The following is a 9414-nucleotide window of genomic DNA, read 5'->3' on the forward strand; positions in this document are numbered from 1 at the left end:
CTCTCTCTGCCCCTCCCCCACTCACACTCTGACACTCGATCTCTCTCTAAGAAAGAAACATTAAAATAAATAAATAAATAAGTAAATAAAATAAAGAAACATTAAAAAAATAAAAGGAAAAAAAAGATGTACCCCCAAACATTATTAGATACCATCTCCTGGGACAGTTGGGATGGTCAGGGGGCTTTTGATTTCCAATGTAGGGCTGAACATTTTACCTCAAGCACATAATTATGAATCCTTTGAAATATATCTTTTAATTCATATTTCATTTCAGATTCCTTAACTTAGACTGCAAAGCCTCCCACTTCTTCCGCTGCCTTTGTCTTCATTCTGACCACATTAAACTATTCACTTTCTCAATATGTCATGCTGTTTCTTACTCCAAGCCTTAACCTTTGCTGCTCTCTCTTCCTGAGACACCCTCTCCCACTTCCTTGACTCCTCCCACCTACCTAACTTCTTCTAGTCGTTTAAGTCTCAGCTGAAATGTCACCTCCTCCAGGAAGCCTCCCTTGACCTCCCCCTGCTAGGTCAAATGCTCTAGAAACACCTAAGAGTTGCCTCTGTCACAACATTTAACTAATGTCCATCTCACCATCCAACCGTGAACTCCTGGAGGCAGAGATTGGAGTGATGGGGTCACAAGCCACGGAACATCTGGAGCCACCAAAAGCTGGAGGAGGCAAGGAAGGATCCTGCCCTAGAGACTCCAGAGGGAGTAGGGTCCCTCTCATGCTTCGATTTCAGCCTGATAATACAGATTTCAGACTTCTGGCTTCCAGAAGTAAGAGAATACATTTCTGTTGTTTTAAGCCACCAAAGTTGCGGAAATTTGTTACAACAGCTTTAGGAAACTAACATAATTGATAACCTCCTTTTTAGAAAACAGTTTGGCAAAAACAAATTAGAAAGTTGGTTATGTACATAATAATGAGCCAGCAGCTTCCCTTGGGGTAAGCCCTGAAGAAACCCTTGCTGGTGTCCACCAAAAGACACACGCCAGAACATTCCTCACAGCGTTGTTTACAATGACAAAGCCTGGAAACAGGTTACATGCTCTTCCACAGGAAAAAGGATAAACTGTGGCATATTCACGTAATGGAATATTATGCAGCAGGAAAATAAACAAACGACAGCAATTTGCAACAACAAGCATAAATCTCACATGCCTAACGCTAACTGGAAGAAGTAAGTCACACACACAAAATGAACAGTAGGATTCTGTTTATATAAAGCTCAAAAACAGGTAAAACTAAACAGTGCATTGTTTTGGTGTTTATTTTTTTTAATGTGTATTTATTTTTGAGAGACAGAGAGAGCACGAGTAGGGGTGGGGGACAGAGAGACAGACAGACACACACACAGAATCTGAAGCAGGCTCCAGGCTCTGAGCTGACATTACAAAGCCCAACACGGGTCTTGAACTTACCAGCCATGAGATCATGACCTGAGCCGAATTCAGACGCTTAACCGACTGAGCCACCCAGGTGCTCTTGCTTTGGTGCTTAACCTGTAAAGAAAAGGGGAGAATAATTAAAGCAAACCTCCAGACGGTGGTTATTTGATGGAAGGAAGAGTCTAGGATGGGGACTATCCTGGAGACACACAGGAGGCATCTGGGTAAGGTGACCACGTATTCTGTTGCCTAACTGGCATACTTTGGGAATGAAAGGGAGGATGCTAGTTATAATTATGGCATATAACAGGTACAAACCAAAACTGTCCCAAACAAACCGGAACATAAGATCACCCTATTTCTGGGGCGCCTGGGTGTCTCAGTTGGTTAAGCATTGGACTCTTGATTTCAGGTCATGATCTGAGATCGGTTGGTGGGATCCAGCCCCACCTTGGATCCTGTGTCGACAGCCCCAAGCCTACTTAGGATTCTCTCTCTCCCTCTCTTTCTGCCCCTTCCCCACTTGCGCACACATGCACGCACGCGTTCATGCGCGTTCTCTCTCAAAATAAATAAACTCAAAAAACAAAGATCACCCTACTTCTGAGACACATAAGCTATTCTTTCAAGGCCGGTGGGTGCAGACATGGGAATTTGTTTTATTAGTGCCTTTAGACTGGACAAATATATTATATATATATGCCGGAATCACTTTTTTTTTTTCAACCAACAAATGAATAAAGTGGGTTCCAGAATCAGTTCAGTTTTTAGTAGCAACTCCAGATACAGAAGCAGACTCTTGACTAAATTCAGCAGAAAGGGAATTTATGACAGGGAGAGCGCTGAGCTCACACAATTGCCAGGAAGGCTGGAGAACGAGGTCAGAAAATAGGCACAAACAGAAGGCAGGCACACAGCAGGGCCCACGGCCAGAAACTTGCCCGGACCAGGCCGCTGAGGACACACAGCTCCTCCCACTGCGGCTGGTGCTGCCCACCCAGCCAGGCCGGCCAAGGGACCGACGCTCCTGCCAACCTCGCTGCTGGCCCCGGAACATAGACGGTGTTGCCGCTTCGACACCACCCACACAGCCCCCCTCAATTTCTCCCTGTCCCTGCTGCTTTGCCGACTCCACGGTCAAAACCCTCAGTGCGTGCATCTGACGGGTCGAGCCAGCTGCAGACGAGGCTCAGATAGGACTCGCCAACCTCTGCTTCCTTGGGAGTCGGCGCCGCCTGCCCCCGTGAGAGCCATTATCTGGGCAAGTCCCAAATTCAGGAAGGCTCAGCAGCTGAAAAATAGAAATTACCACAATGTGTGCCAGGCGTGTCAGAGACGAGGGATGGACGCCAAAATGGATCCTAAAGGATCGAAAGAGTCTTAAAGGTGACCAAGTTCTGGAATCTTACAATTCCCCACACCAGCAGGGCTCAGGCTGAGACTTAGAGTAAGGTTTCTGCAGTTTACGCGCGAGTTGGCGTCAGGGATGTGGTTAAGGGAAGTGATTTACCCACCTGCCCGCCCACACTCCCCTCCTCGGGACGTGGGCCCTAGACCAACTGGACACCTGATTGGATCAGTCATGGTCACCTGATCCAAAGCTAGACAACCCATTGGCTGGCCAGTAACCAATTAGAGACTCTGCCCCGAGCAGGCGCTCCCAAACTTCCTCTGCATCTATTTTCTCCATCGTTTTTTCGGGGAAGTGCTAAGTGGAAAGAAATGGGTAACAGTTCCATGTATTAAGTAACTAGATCCAAACAATTTCATAAGAATTTATGGCCTAAGAACTTAGACTCTGAAAGATAAATTGAAAGAAAAAATTTTTATTTCATTCTTAATCACAATTGCTGTCAATGGGATGTTGGGGCACTGCGTGAATTCTCAAACCTTGGCAGCAGATTGGGCAACACCTTCTTTCCCGTTCCAGGTTGACTTTCAAGTAACAATTGCTTTTTATTGCAATAACCACGGAAAACCCACCTTACAAAGATATGGCGGCATGGAAAGGAATGTCGTGCAATCTAATGCTGAAACTGCATTGAGCTACCTTAAGCTAGTAGTTCAAGAGGCATCGGGGAGATGTCAACTATCACTGTATTTGCCTTGAAAATGTAGGGGCGCCTGGGTGGCGCAGTCGGTTAAGCGTCCGACTTCAGCCAGGTCACGATCTCGCGATCCGTGAGTTCGAGCCCCGCGTCGGGCTCTGGGCTGATGGCTCGGAGCCTGGAGCCTGTTTCCAATTCTGTGTCTCCCTCTCTCTCTGCCCCTCCCCCGTTCATGCTCTGTCTCTCTCTGTCCCAAAAATAAATAAAGGTTGAAAAAAAATTAAAAAAAAAAAAAAGAAAATGTAAAATATTACATGGTACCCCTATGAGTTTGCTGCAGAACCCCCAGGTGCCTTGGCACACAATTTGAAAATTGCTGCTCTAAACCATACACTAAGGCAGTAGCCATTCAGATCAGGGTAGAGTCAGATGTTTTCATGCTGAGGGATGTTGAAAAAATAATCAGAGAAAACTTGTTTGCAAAGAGAAGAGGAAGAATCAAAATATAGACATGCCAAGAGGCCATAGAAGGAGAAAAAAGAAAGGGCAATCGCCTGATGCAGCCAGTACGGCCTTCAGTTGAATTCCAGGATCTCACCCCAGAATCCATGTCTGACCTTGAGCTCCTGATCTGTTGCCTTAAACTAGCCCCTCCCAGACTCAGGGAGTGGTAGCAGCTCCATCCTTTTAATTGCTCAGGCCAAAACTTGGGATCATCCTGACTCTCTTGTCCTCTTGGATCACCCTTGACTCTCTTATTCTCTCATATCCCACACCTAATCCAATCCGTTAGCAAATTCTGCCATCTCTTGCCTCCAACACGTATCCAGAATTGGACCACTTCTCCCTATCTCTATACTGTTGACCCAGCCACCATCACCTCTCATCTGGAAACGCTGTGACCTCCTCACTGCTTCTACCTGGTCTGTTCTTAGCCCAGCAGCCAGAGGGATCCTCTTAAAACGTAAGTCAATTCTAGGCTCTAAATCCTTTGATGGCCCATATCTTGCTCAGGGTCAAAGCAAAAGCCTGTAATGTGACCGTGCAGCCCTATAGGAATTAGTCTCAGACACCTCTCACCACAACATCCACTGCTCTGGCTCTCACTCCCTTCATTCCAGCCATCCCAGCCTCTTCACTGTTCTTCAAACATGTCAAGCACAGTCCTGCCTCAGGGCCTTTGAACTGGCTGTTTCCACTGCCTGGAACATCGTCCCCCAGATATCCTCATGGTTTGCTCCCTCACTTGCCTCAGTCTTGGCTCAAATGTCACTCTGCCAGTGAGTTCTTTGCTGACCACGTGTATGAAACAGAAACAGCACCGCCTTCCTCACAGCACTCCCTGGCCACTCACTTCTGGGAGGGATCACTGAGCTGTAGGACCTGACAGACTCAAATGAACTCACATCCAAAGAAGTATAAATTAAAGAATTCGTTAAAAAAAAAAAACAGTTACTGAGAAAACTATGCATTAGACATGAAGGCAGCATTGAGGATAAAGTGGCTGCTTCAGTTTAAAGCTGGCCATCTCAATTCACCCAGTCAATATCTTGGACCATGTTCCCGAGATATTGCCTCCCTGAGCGTGACAGACATCCGTTGTGGATCACAGCAATCCTCCTTCCTGAGATGTGGCCTCAGAACTCCTTTTCACAGAGAGCACTTTAAGAAGCCACTACTCATCACCCATCAGCCTGAGAAGTGCAAGAGGATTTCTTTCCCTGTTCTAGCACTTTCTACATGGCAGTCTACTCTGTGCCCCCACAGCATTCATCAAGAGGCCTCATTCTTGTCCAGAAACTTTTTCCTCCTATTAAAAAGAAACCGCTGACGCGAGATGTTTGCGGAAAGTAGATAAACACTCAAATGCTGTCTTTGGTTGCTCCTCAGAAGGTCCTGGTGTTCTAAGAAGAAAAGGAAAAAATGAATAAAATAATTTCCTGTTTGGGGAGCAATTACTTGCATCAAAACCATATTTTAAAGCCCACTCTTTCCTCTGAAGAGATTAATGTTTTGCATTAAGGCCCTAACACAACACATTCTGACTCCCAAGATTTTTTGGCAGAACAGAAAATCCTGATGGCTCTTTTTGTTCGAATGGTTTATTTTCTTCTCTTTGTGGATCTCTGTTTCTTTGCCTTTTTCTCAGCGTTTCTCTTATTCTCTGTCTCTCTATTCTCTGCTCCATTTGTGTGTTTGCCTCTCGCCATCTCAATCTCTTTGTCCCTCTCTAGCTCTGTCCCTACTTCCTCCTTGGACAGGCAGCCCATCTCTTCATGCGAATCTGTCATTTGGAGTATGTCTGAGTGTCTGTGTCCGTGTCGCTTCCATCTCTGTGTGTGGGTCTCTCTGCTCCCAACCTTTGTCTCTTTCTCTCTCTTACCCTGTACGTCCGGGTCTGACTTTCTCTGAGTGAGTCTCTCTATCTCATCTATCTTTCTATCTCTTCCTGTGTTTGTGTCTCTGCCTCTGTGTGAATTTCTCTGTCTCTGTGTTTATCTCTCTCCGTCTCTCTGCTTGGGTCTCCTCTCCCTCACTCTCTTTCCTCCCACTTCCCCCTGTCTGCTTCTCTCCTGTTGTCTTTCTGTCTGTCTCTGTATGTTTGTGTCTAAGTCTATCTCTCAGTCTGTCTCTCTCTCTCTCTCTCTCTCTCTCTCTCTGTGCTTCCCCCCCCCTTGCCTCCAATCTACCCATGTTTCTCTTTTCATCTTTCCAGTTTCCTCCTCTAGAGCTCTAAGGTTGAGTCCAAACAGCAAGACGGTGACTGTAAAGTGAAAAGTCACCCAGAGGTTTCCAGGCCGCCAGATGTACAACATATTTAGACAGAATAGCTGGATAATTTAACAACTTCCTTGTTCCCCATCTCCCAAATGTCAGCTTCCAGGGTGTCTCAGACGTGTGCCTACGTGAGGACGTATGTGTGTGTGCGCCCGTGCGTTCCCTCCTGAGATTCTGTGCAAAAGTCACTGTTCTCTCAAAACCCCACATGCATCCTTTAATGTAATCGGGTTCGGATTTCTCTCCCTACAACTTCCTCCTTCCCCCTCCTCTTGGGTAGTCTGGCTTAGAAGCCTGGTGCTATTTAAGCATCTCAAAGACCTTCCACCTACATCCTGTGATCTTCATCGTGACCTCATGAGTGAGGTGTTTGGGAAGATAAAAAGAGGTAGCAAAGGTCTAAAGGAAGCTGGCAAGACAACCTTCAAATGCAGGGTGCTGCATTTTCTTGGTCCCAGTTTACAGATGACCAAACTGACAGGCCCACTCTGGGGTCCAGAAACTCAACAGAACTAGCACTTGAAACCAGAACTCTTAGCTCCCAGCATGCAACTCACCTCCCAGCATCACAGACCAGCAAAACTGGGAAAGACCTTACAGATGGGGCAGGGTGGTGCAGTGGGCATCGCCTCAGGCTCTTCCATCTGGCAGACAGCCCTGAATTCAAATCCCTCCTCTGGGCCTTAGTAGCCGTGTGGCCTCGGGGGAGCTGCTTCACACCTCTTAGCCTCTGTTTCCTCATTTGGAGAAGGGAAATAATAATAGCATCTGCCTCAGAGAGATGTTGTGAATAGCCAGCGAAATGAAACACGTGAGGTTCCTGGGCGATAGTAAGTACGGAAACACGTACGTTGCTGTTGTTAATATTAGAATTAGTATTAGCATAAAACTGAGACCCAAGTTCACACAAACTAGGTAATGGCAGATCCAGACTCCTCATCCGGATCCCCCTTCAGTGTGCCTTCACTGAGAGAGTTTCCTGCTACCTTCTCCCAACCAAAAACCACGAAAACATTTTTTGAGTACTTTCTCCGTCAGGCATGATCACAGCACCCTACCGTGTTCACGCATTTAATCCTCAAAACGACCCAGGGGCATATGTCCCCTGATCTTCCCCATTTTATTAAGAAACTGAGGCCCAGAGAGCATAAGAAACGTGCCCCAGGGGTGCCTGGGTGGCTCAGTCAGTTGGGCCTCCAACTTCGGCTCAGGTCACGATCTCACAGCTCGTGAGTTCAAGCCCCATGTGGGGCTCTGTGCTGACAGCTCAGAGCCTGGAGCCTGCTTCGGATTCTGTGTCTCCCTCTCTCTCTGCCCCCCCCCCAAATAAATATTAAAAGAAAGAAAGAAAGAAAGAAAAGAAAAGAGAAGAAAGAAACTTGCCCCAGGTCACCCAGCGGGTAGATGGCAAGGCTGGCTGCAAATGCAGGCAGCTGGTACCAAGGTCCATTTTGTAGTCTCCACACTTGCCCTGTTTTCTGTTCAAATTCTTGGAGATTTACTCCAAATCATGGTTACACTCCTTTACCTTTCTTTCTCTCTCATTTTTTGTTTAAATAAGTAACACATGAATGCATTCTCAATGGAAAAATTCAGGGGCATTACTACAAAGTCTGCTTTGACGTTCCTCTCAACAATTTGGTAAGAATCTTACAGACGTTTTCCTGTACATTTACATATGCACTTGCTGCTGCATCAGACCGTTTCTGCTGGGCCTCTAGAAGACAGTAGCTGAGGCAGCAACCCTGAGATTGGAGGAAGCTGGTGGGGGCTGGAGATGTCCTCACTTTCTGTTTTCTAGCGATCGGTGACCTAAGAATATGCTGAAAGCTTCCAGCAGATAGACTCAGCCAAGGTCCCAGCAATTTGGATGTACAATAATGTTTCTTTGGCTATGCACAGAGACAAAACCAGGGAAGGATAAGTTTATCTTGTTCATACAGAGGCCACTCTCCACATGTGGTTCTGAGCCCTTGAATGTGGCTGGTCCAAACCGAGGTGTGCTGTCAGTATAAAATACACAATGGATTTTGAAGCCTAATGCATTAAAAAATCGGGGGGGGGGGTAAAAAATATTTCATGAATATTTTTCTTTATATTGATTACATGCTGAAATGACACTTTGGATATATTGGGCTAAATTAAAATTAATTTCACTTGTTCTTGGGACTCCCGGCTGGCTTGGGAGGAAGACCATGTGACTTTTGATCTCAGGGTCATGAGTTTGAGCCCCACATTGGGTGTAGAGCTTACTTAAATGAATAAATAAAAAAAAAAACTTAAAAAAATTTTTAAAAATTAGTTTTACTTGTTCTTTTCACATTTTTAGTGTAGCTACTGGAAAAATACAAATTCCACATGTGGCTCACATTCTATTTCTAATGGGTGGTACTGTTCTAAACAGTTGCTCAAGGAGACACTCTATTTTTTAAAAATTCGCTGAGAAAAGTAATAATCATTCAATTGTATTGAGTGCTCAGGGCCAAGCAGCAGGCTAACCACTTCCCGTCGTCATCTCATCCATCCCCTGACATAGCTGTATACAGCAAGCACTACTGTGACCTTCATTTTACAGAGGGAAAAACTGAGGCTCAGAGAGGTGAAGTTATTCGCCCAAGGTCACATGGCCAGCAAGCAAGCAGCAAAGCAGCAATCTGAACCCATCACTTATGGGATTAACCCTGTACAGCGACAGATCAAAAAGTCATTCATGGGGACTCACCTCATTGTCAAGTGTGGTCAGAGGAGACTTTGAAAAGTTTGCTGGCATCGGGTAAAGGGCAAAAGCCCCAAGAGAAATGCAAGCCCATCTCATAAACAGCCTTTTAAAGAGGGATTTTGTGTAATGAATTTGGGAGACAGAGGAGAAACCGACCAGACCACACCCCTTTCTCTGCTCTACCCATTGCAAGGCCCAGCCCCAGCTTTAAATTAATCTGGGGCATATATTGGAAGAGTAGTGGTTTGATTTATTAACCAGTTTGGGGCACCTCACCAACAGACTTGGTGAAACCCTCTTTAGAAAGTTTTCCCCAAGGGGCACTTGGGTGGCTCAGTTAAGCATCTGACTCTTGATTTCCACTCAGGTCATGATCTCACAGTCCATGAGCTCGAGCCTCGCATTGGGCTCTGGACTGACAGTGTGGGCCTGCTTGGGATTTTCTCTCTCCTTCTCTCTCTGTCTTTTCC

Source organism: Herpailurus yagouaroundi, unplaced genomic scaffold, assembly GCF_014898765.1.
Source record: "Herpailurus yagouaroundi ecotype Mexico unplaced genomic scaffold, PumYag 191, whole genome shotgun sequence".
Classification (NCBI taxonomy): domain Eukaryota; kingdom Metazoa; phylum Chordata; class Mammalia; order Carnivora; family Felidae; genus Herpailurus; species Herpailurus yagouaroundi.